General features: G+C 42.5%; 1 long non-coding RNA gene across 1 annotated transcript; it reads right to left on the reverse strand.

Annotated features, from left to right (window-relative positions):
• Positions 1-7,034: 7,034 nt before the first annotated feature.
• On the reverse strand, positions 7,035-7,655 carry LOC147898446 (uncharacterized). Its single transcript, XR_015541586.1, has 2 exons — positions 7,513-7,655; positions 7,035-7,419 (listed from the first exon to the last, which is right to left on the reverse strand). It is a non-coding gene; the product is annotated as an uncharacterized LOC147898446 (long non-coding RNA).
• Between the last annotated feature and the right edge of the window lie 2,273 nt (positions 7,656-9,928).

Below are 9,928 nucleotides of genomic sequence, written 5' to 3' on the forward strand. Positions count from 1 at the left end.
AGAGAGAGAGAGAGAGAGAGAGAGAGAGAGAGAGAGAGAGGGGGGGGGGGGGGGGGGGAAGAATACATGAATTTCCAAGCTTGCTTGAAATGTTAACACAATACTTTATTAAAATATTAAGCATGATTGTAGGCTAATGATGGTACTCTAATACTACTAGCACTTAGCGATATCCATCTAATTTATTACATCTTTTAACATAATTGACTCCACCTGAGGTTGTTATACATACATGCACATCAAACAAGCACCAAAGACATCCTCACACCACTCCCTAATGCTGAGGCCTTTTAGGCACTCCATTTAGAAACTCTATGCTTTATATAGCCTTGATTATTACATTTATTCATGTTATGGGATCAAACCCATATCAATTTGGATCGGGAATCACTCGATTGTGGAATTCTCTTATTTGGGAGAAGGATCTAATAGAAAATTCTTGAACAATCTACTTCATTGAGTCCTTCTCACATCTCTTCTAGATTCTACATGATTTCCCCTCTACAGGAGTATGGAATAAATCCAATCACCTAATGTAGGGTGACTACGTTTAGGTGGAGAGAGAGAGAGAGAGAGAGAGAGAGAGAGAGAGAGAGAGAGAGAGAGAGAGAGAGAGAGAGAGAGAGAGAGAGAGCTATAATGATACAAAGAATCATTTGGTTTACCTTTCCCTTGCCCATCCTCATTACTAGATGCAAGTAGGTGAGTTTTCTTGCTCTTTGCATGGGGCTATAGAAATAGAAAACCTTGCTCCAATTCCATAGTCTAAGGGACTTCATCGTTGTAAGCTAGAGAAAGTTTTTTCACAATGATATGTAAGAAGCTTGGAACTGGGGCTTCTAATATAAATGTAGCCTAGTGTCAAGGCATCTAGTAAGTATCTACTGACTAGGTGTACCTTTGGTTTTTCTTCTCTACTCTTCACCTCCTATTGCAATAGATGATGAATTTGGATGCTCTATAGAGACTTGAGCCATGTACCTCTCTTGCTTCAAGATCAGATGGACCAGTATTTTGCCAAATACATGTATGTAGATTTGAAGCTTAGTAATGGCCCTAAACTAACTTTGTCACACACACACACACACACACACACACACACACACACACACACGCACGCACGCACAAACATGTTGTCTTGTCCATTGAAGTCTGGATGTGTTATGATGGTGATCGCATAGGTTTGTTGTAGCTAACAAACTTTTGGGTTATTATAGTAGGAACTGCTCTGAAACGGCAACTATTCATGTAGCACTATGCCTTCTTTCTCTTTTCAGTGAGATATGCTTGAATCTGTTTTACGGGCACTATTCACTAGTGCACCACAATCTCAAATGGGTGTGTGGTGTCTACATAACACACATTAAACATGCTAATGTTGAGTTTAGAGAGTTGATGGTCTCTTACACTATGTCTTGTGGATAAGATGTGCATAAAGATAGCTTATCAAGTTTTTGGATTTGTGGGTCTTTTGGCTTGTGCATTTTGATTCAAATTGGATGAATACTAAACAGAATAATAGGTGCATCAGCCAAGGATAAGTGAGGCAAGTCTCTCGTTGGCATGTGGCAAGGATCAACATCATTGTGGCTTTTTATTCACTCATCATGAAAGTAATGCCTTTCAAGTTTTTTATTGGTTTACACCTCGGGGAGTGGAGCTATATGTTTTCTAGTTTCTTGAAGTTTGCTTGATATATCTACGTGAATTAGTAATCCATGGTTGTTCACATCAATTCAAAAGTTCCTAAACTCTTTCATGAAGGCATATGATGATATAGTATTCATGACAGAGTTAAGGAAGAGAGAGAGAGAGAGAGAGAGAGAGAGAGAGAAGGGGGGGGGGAGGATTTTAGATTATTACCATAATGCAGGTCACAATATTTGATAAGTACTTCTACATTTTAATTAACCATAATTAGTTCATATAAGAAGGCATGTTTCCTACAAGGGAGAGCTGCTGACAGGCGAGAGGAAGAAAACCCTAGGAGAGTCGTTTGCATCCACTATTGTAAGAGGCGAAATTTTAGCTTGAATTATTTTGAAGATTGCTGAAGTTTTGTTATCCCCATGATCATGAAATGCTTTCCCACCCTATGTTTGGATAGGGTACACTGCAACACAAAGTATGGCTGATCTTCCTTGTTATCCTGAGATAGCAAGAACTACAACTTATCCCCATCTTCTAATGCATTAGTGAGGTCATAAATCCCTCCAAGTTGTTTCCATTGTTTTCTTGTTTGAGATAATCATCCTATAGAGGAAAAACATGGCTTATCTCTCCATTGTTTCATTTGGCTTTATCTAGCTATACAGAGTCAACCAAGAATGTAATAAGACCAAGAAACTCAATAAGATCCCTTGTAGACTTTTATAGTTTTTCTTCAAGAGGGATCCAAAGAGAAAACTTGTAGGGTCTATTGATTGATGGTGGTGTTAGCATTGAACGATTGACAAGCAGATGACGTGGATGTGCATTATAACATCACAAAGTTGTCCCAACACCCTTTTGCCTTTAAAAGGGTGTTGAGGACACCTCAATGGGAAAATCACTCTATCTCCTAAAGCCTTGCTTGGGTGGGCTACTCCCTAGTCGCATAATGATGATGTCAAGTGCCTCAAGATCCCCTTTCGCTGGTGAAACTGTCCTAGGATCCTTTTCATCTAGATATCGGAGGTGAGGTTAGCCTCTTTGACAATCTTTAGCGATAGTGTAGGAGTCAACATGCAAGAAAACTATCACTACTTGTTCTTTCTTTCCCTTCGATGAAGTATCTCCCATCACAAATTCGTCCCTACCTAGGCGAGCTACTTCTTGGTGGCATAGTCTAATCTCTTAGGGAAAACAAAAATCTCCACCCTTTTGCCAATCAGAGAACCCTCCCTCTCATCCACCCTTTTCCTATTCTCTATCCATTGGAATGCCCCGTCAACACCTGCTCCTTACTATTGAAGAAAAAAATCCTTGTAATTTTTTTACTTGTGAAAGGATTTGAGGGGTTTGCTTTCATGCATGTTGTCCCCATTTGAAACCCATACTTGCCTCTCACCATGGCAACCTCAAGAAGCTCCCTCGTGCACTCTATGCTTGAAGCTTGTAATACATGTACATGGCTATGATGATACTGCCGATTTTGACAGAGATGCCCATTTGGGATGCATGCGCTAGTTGTGACAAAGATGCCGATGTTGGAAGAAGCTTGTCAATAGTATTCTCATTGACATGAAACATTTTGTTAATGACGTTGCACATAACCTTAGCCTTAGACAAGGCTTGAAAAGGAGAAATGTCGTCAATTATGGTGCAAATGCCATAGGGCAAACAAATAAACGTGATGGAAGGATGATTAGAAATGTGGACAAAATCATTGTCTTAAAGATGTCCGTCAACTATCTAGTGCTAGAGCAATAAAGGAGCCGCATGTAGTAGGCTAGCCTTGCACAGGAATGGACACTTTTGATTGGGTGAAGGAGCACCAAAAGAAAGATGTAGCTAGGGATCTCCATTAATGGAATTTGTGGTGTAGATGAATGCTTGATGCAAATCTTGATTGAGTTAGCAAGAGAATTGTGGGACCCAGCTTGGCTAGAAAGAGTGCCATGCAGTAATGAAGAAATGATTGTTATTGAGTCGCCATCGTGGTCATATTGGGATGGAATTGCAGGCAGGCCATCAAGGTGACCCTCCAAGAAAAATACCAGCTAGGGTGGTATATCAACTACTTCTAAGAAGACTGTAACAAGTTTAGGAGCATTGGAAGTTGTGGAAGTGTGGGCTGAGTTTGAGCTGAGGGGACCGTGCTAGTGTAGAGCATGGACACTGTGGATGGTAGAATGACAAGAAGGTTTGACAAAATTTGAACTAGTCGAGCCAGTACAAGCCAAAGGATTGTCATACTTAGGTTCAGACATAGCAAAAATATAAGAAATATAGAGAAAGATAGAGATATCTCTCTTGATGAAGTATCTCCCTTAGACTATTACTCTTATGCAAAGCAATCGTAAAATATTAAAGCTAATCCACTAATTAAAGGCAACTTCTACACCCAAGAAGGTACATGATGGGATTTGGGTAGTCATTAAGATTCAAGCTTCAAAATTCCAAGGCACTATCTAACACTTCGACATTTCCAATACTTAAAACTTACCCTCAATATGAGTGCATGGTCAAATGAGGAAAACCAATCAGACCACAAGGGATATGCTACGACAATGAGGGATCTGCTTCGTGCACATCTTTCCTTGAGCCAATGGTATCTCCCAATGACAGAGTTTGCGCACAACAATAACGAGCAATTCAACCATAAGGTTCAACTCCAAGAATACCTAAGAGATGCTTGGGATGCATGACGACTTTGTCTCTACAACAAAGTTGAAAACTTATGTATTAGAACCCAATTTGGTTTTAAATCAAAGGAAAAATCATCTTCGGAGAGGTAGATCCAAGGATGATAATTCTCCAAAAAGTTTTGCTAGTTAACAAGCCTGAATTGGTATAAGTAGCCTTACATAGGGGAGAAATAAGCCAAGTGCGAGCGTAATCAAGATACAAACTCTAAAGGTTTCCAACTTCATGGAAAGTTCCAACCTCCTCACTCGTCAATACATGGCTGCCTCAACTTCAATGTCCAATTGCCTCGCACCCTACAACACTCTCTCCCTCCCTACACCTTTCTTCCTCTCCCTTGCTTTTTATCACAATTGATTTGCTTTCTTCACAAGGTCAACGTTGGGCCTGAACAGAGGGAGAGGGCAAGAGAGAGACAGAGTGGAGGGAGCGAGGGGAGGTGGAACTAAATCCAAGTCATGGTTGGACATCATGTCAATTGGGAAAATGGCTGTAGAGGGGTGGGGGGAATGAAGGCAGCAATAAGGGGGAGGTCTAAGTCCAAGGGAGGAGAGGTTTTGAGTCTAGGGAAAGAGACGTTTGAGCCAAGGGAGAGGAAGGGGGAGAGGAAAGGGGGGCCTAGGTGTAGGGAGAGGAGAGCAAAGGCAGGGAGCAAGCTGAGGGTGACAACAAGGAGAAGTGTAGGCAAGCAAGGAGAACGAGGGGGGAGGGGAAGATAATGCTTTCTAACTTTAGTTAATTAATGATGAAAACATGAAATTTTAATTGAATAGGCATTCCATGAAAACATGAAAGCTTAATAGAAGTCCCTCTTGCTGCTTTCATTCGAAATGCAACGAGCACTTAGAGGGTTCATGTGAAGTTTGTCCTCAAGGTTTGGGATTTGCTTTTAATGAGACATTGATTAATTGACAAGAGTTAATAGAGTGAGAATAGTGCATTGCTAGTCATTCCTCTCCTCGAAGGGGGGGGGGGATACATTCTCATTTTGACCAAGAATCATATCTAACCTCTTTTTTGAGTTCTTGGAACACCACCACCACCCTCTGTTGGTGTGCAGAATCACATTGCGACAAGCGAAGTTATGACTCCGTCTCTATGGCCATTTAAGTAGCCTATGCTCGTCATTCAAGAAGCCTCATTTGTGGATGACTTTTCATAATCTTATTTAACCTCAATGTGGCACACCTAATGGGTATCAACACAAAGGTTTAGGGGTCAAGGTCTATGCTGCGCAAGTGGCTTACCTCATGATTAATGGCAAACTACAGTATAAGTAGCCAGAACAAACTGAAGTAGCCACCTACATACAAACAAGGGGGGAACACAGCATGCTAATTACTCACTCTAAGGGAGTATACTACCTCTGTGACCAGGCTTCCACAAATCAGCAGCAGCGAGAAACTTGACTATCGCTGATATCAGCCCAAGGCACACATTGAAAGTGATTATAAATTACAACAATTCAAGCTCGGGACATCTGTACCCTGCTCCAAGGATGCCTGCACAGCCCCTATGCATAAGAAGTCTATAGTGGCTACTGGTGCAGGCCACTGGGTACACTCACGGCAAGGGAGGGGAAGAAATCTAGAGCAAGGGCACGCACAGATGCCAATGGCTACATCCCACTAGTGTACTTCAGTTTAAATCACCCATTGCAACAATAGCCCCTGCTCATGAGCAAAGGAAGAAGTAGGCACACATTGTCCTCATGGGCAAAATTTAACCAGCAATCACCTTACCATTGGAGTGGGTCAAGAGAGCCCACAAAAAAATGTCCGTGAGCACCCCTAAAGCTAGAGCCACAAAGCATACAGAGAAGAAGGGGTTCATGGACTTAACCCACAGCATGTAGCCTAAAGAAGGGGGGCCTTTACATAACATGAGGCAGCTGGCACTGTGAACATTTAAAAACACTTGAAACCTCAATTCGACCTTTTCCTTCTGTGATATTGACGATCAGGCCATCAAAGTGATGATGCAGCCGTGTTAGCCACATGATGAACTCACCCCACAGGGCAAGAAAGGACCAGGCTGTACCAGAGTCGACATTTTAAAGGGCTAATGGATAACATACTTATGGAAACCAAATTCCCCCTCTACAAGCAGTAGGCCATTTCACGGGTGCCTGAGCAATCAACTTGAGATACTAACATACAGGCAAACACAATTTGCACATCCTTTCCATAAAAAATACCTCGCAAAATGCCAATCCTTCCGGTCCTAATTTTCCAAGGTTTCCCACTTGTTTGTAGTAAACAAGAAAATTACTTATAAGCCCCATTGTTAGCCCCTCCTTATATACACTCTAACGTTTTTGCCAATCGGCTTGCACTCTGGATGAAATTGTTACTGCTTTTCCGTTCTTTAGAGCTTTTGTTCCATTTGCCAGAATTGCGTCTTCGAACACCTTGCAATAAGGTTCGACACCAGAGCACAATATTGTGACACGTCACGACTGAAATTTTCTAAAGAGGCAAGTACAAAACACTGGTACAAGAGAGAGAGATACACAGAGACAGAGAGAGCGCGATAAAAAATCTGTTGGCCACCGACCACAAATAGAAAATACATCTGATCAACCACATACAAGCTGCAAGGCGAGTTTGTGTTAGACTTATAAACAAAAGATTCACCTCAGAACGTTCCCCACATCGGGAAGTGGATTGGTTCTGAAGCGGCGCAGATGGAATAACAACAGGAGCATTAAAATAGCGTTCGAAATCGCCGTACCGCTGTTCTAAGATTTAAGAATTACAGGCGGTCTTATAATCAAAGATTTACCAAGGAAGGGGCCGAACAGACAAGAGAGACCCTGATCTGCATCGGCAAAAGCTATAAACGGTATTTCCCCCCGCACACACACAGACGAATTGAGAAAAGAGTTAAAGAACATCAATTAGTTCATTGTCACGCGCGGGAATACAAAGAAGTACAGCTAATGTAGAAAACCATGTTGTGCAGCAGACAAAACGGCAAAAGCGGAGGTCCAGATTGGGATCCAGGCTACTTCGATCTTTGCCTCATCTTTCTGCGCTTCCGCTTCAATCTGCGCATCCTCTTTTTCTTCCACTGCACAAAGGGCATGGATAAATCGGTAAACGAAAACGAGGAAAGGAGGAAGAGGCGAGAGATTCAAGAAAAGCAGGAAGGCGAGGGGGGTACCTTGGCACGCATGGTGAAATCGGTGAAAAAACGAAGCTCCGCCGCAGCAACAATCTGATCCGAGCTTCGCTTCAAAGACTCTGATAAAAGGAAAAGTCACACAGGAATGGACTCTCTATATTTATCCCCCCGTCTTCAGAACAAAATCCTAACCCTAGCCCTAACCCTAGCCCTAGCCCTAACCCTAACCCTAACCCTACGATCGCTAAACCCTAACCCTACCCCTTTCCCTCACCCTACGAGAGTTAAACCCCTAACCCCAGCCTTGCCCTTACCCCTCCTTTGTTAGAGCACATTCCCTTGTCTCTTCCTAGTATACGTGCAGGACTTTTAGGCTGAAAAATTGTCCAGGGGAACATGGATGAGCTGAACCGCGAGCAAAGCAGCATTAGCCACCTCATCTTGACCTGTGGGCTTTTCTTTCGTGTGAGCTCCAGGTTTTTGGAACTATGAGTGGAGGAGATCTTTCAGGCTCCTATCTATGCACTTAATGTTGAGGTTTTTCCTGAAGCTAACGGCAGCTCCACAACAGCCCCAAAACAAGGCGATTTCCGTCTATTTTTCGTCTCTCCGTTGAAATCGCTCGTCCAAAAACTCTACGTGTGGGAATGTCCTCTTAGCACTTTCCCCTTAGAGATAGTGCTATAGTGGAAGATTGAAAAGTCCTTTTGTGCATTTCCATGTGTAAGTCCTTACAAATTTGATTAAGTTGTGTTTTAGATTGCCATCTATGTAGAAAATCTGCCTTTTAATAGCCTAATGCCCTTTAAAAACTCGTTTGCATCCAAAAGCGTTCGCTTTACCGCTATACTAGGAGGCAGTGCCCACGTGTAGTTGTGCACTCTTGTTGAAATGTTGTAAATTGCTTTGGCTGAAAATTGGGAATAAATTATGAACTTCTCCATGTTCGTGATATCGTGTTTGTCAAGCTTGTATCTAAAACCCCGTTCTATAGGCTCTTCCTAGCCCAGCTTTGCAAACTGGAAGGGATAGAACAATCTAGTGAATAGCCTTGAAGCATCTCTAAGATTATCATCGAACCAAGTTGAAGGTTGCTACGTTGCAAGAACGTGCTTCTCATGTTCCATCTCCTACAGCCCATCCAAGTTTGGTGTGGCGTCGAAGGCCACAATATATGTATCCAATCTAGTGAGTCTTCAAACTATGGTAAAGGAGCACACCCAGAGTCTTCAAGACTCTTTTTGTTGTCCTCTTCCTCATAAGCATTGAATACATTTACTGATGTCGAACTATTGGTGGTGTCAAATTAGCTGTAAATAGATTCCCTAACATAGGTCGAGCCTTCCAAGTTTGGAGTTCCACCGTCATGACTTGCTCATGCTTACGTAAATATATTCTATTTGAGCTCCAGTCATGGACCAATCCTGTAGTTCACATGAAAGTTTTACCCAATATGATGTCATAGCCATTCGGCTAGTCGGGGAAGTCCATTATAACAAACCACACTTGGTAGGTTAGACCAAAGGTCTTAATCTTGATGTCTCTTAGAACTCCTACCAGTTGGGCTGTTGCTCCATCGGCCAATTTGACTACAAGATTTTTGCTATCCATTTTAGGTCATCCCCTGGTCCATCACTGCTTAGTGACTATGCTTATTCCACGTCCTCCATCCAAGATTGCAGTCATGCTCTTACGTTGGTAGAAGATGGGAAGTACTGTGTTGCTGTCATCACTCTCAAAGTACTGGAATTTGGTAACAGGTAGCTTGGGAAAATGTTGGGGGTCAATTGGGTGTTCGACTATCTTAGGATCAGTGAACTTGGGAGCTATTATTTGACCATTCATCCAATCCAAGAGGTCCCCCATAGAATGGGATTACCCTGTAATAGCATCGTGATGGGCATCTTAATCTCAGTGGGCAAGAATGTAGCTAGGCTATATCTCGAGTTGTGGAATTGGTTCACCAACCAATTGACTATGGCTTGCCATGCATCTTATGCCTTAGTAGTGAGCAGCCAGCTGCCGTTGTGCCGATGAACCTTATGATTGTTCCTCGTGTACTCTTTTGAGTATGGGAGAGGATTTAGGGGTTCTATTGAAGGCCTCGGTATTCACCCTGACCTTTGGGGGTCATAGGTTCCTATGAGTTAATGCTACCCAAGTGGCATCTCCTCCTTTTGGTGGTTGCTTGAATTGGTTATCAGAGGCTCAGGGAGTATGACGTAGAAAAGGTATTGTGTCCTCATCGGATCCATTTTGGATAATCATCTTGTCAGAACATTTTCCACCTTAACTGCACCCTTGTTGTTTACCTCTCTAGGCTGGGATTCAGGCTGAGATTCATTGGCCTTATCTCTTTTCGCATACTTATGTAGCTCTTTATCGAAAGCCTTGGCTTGGCCCTTTGTAATTACATTTAAGGGTACTAGTCTCTTTGCTTTGAGCAATCCTTATA

This window comes from Dipteris shenzhenensis, chromosome 9 (assembly GCF_047967505.1).
Source record: "Dipteris shenzhenensis isolate YYH24624 ecotype China chromosome 9, Dip_SZ_1.0, whole genome shotgun sequence".
NCBI classification, from domain to species: Eukaryota; Viridiplantae; Streptophyta; class Polypodiopsida; order Gleicheniales; family Dipteridaceae; genus Dipteris; species Dipteris shenzhenensis.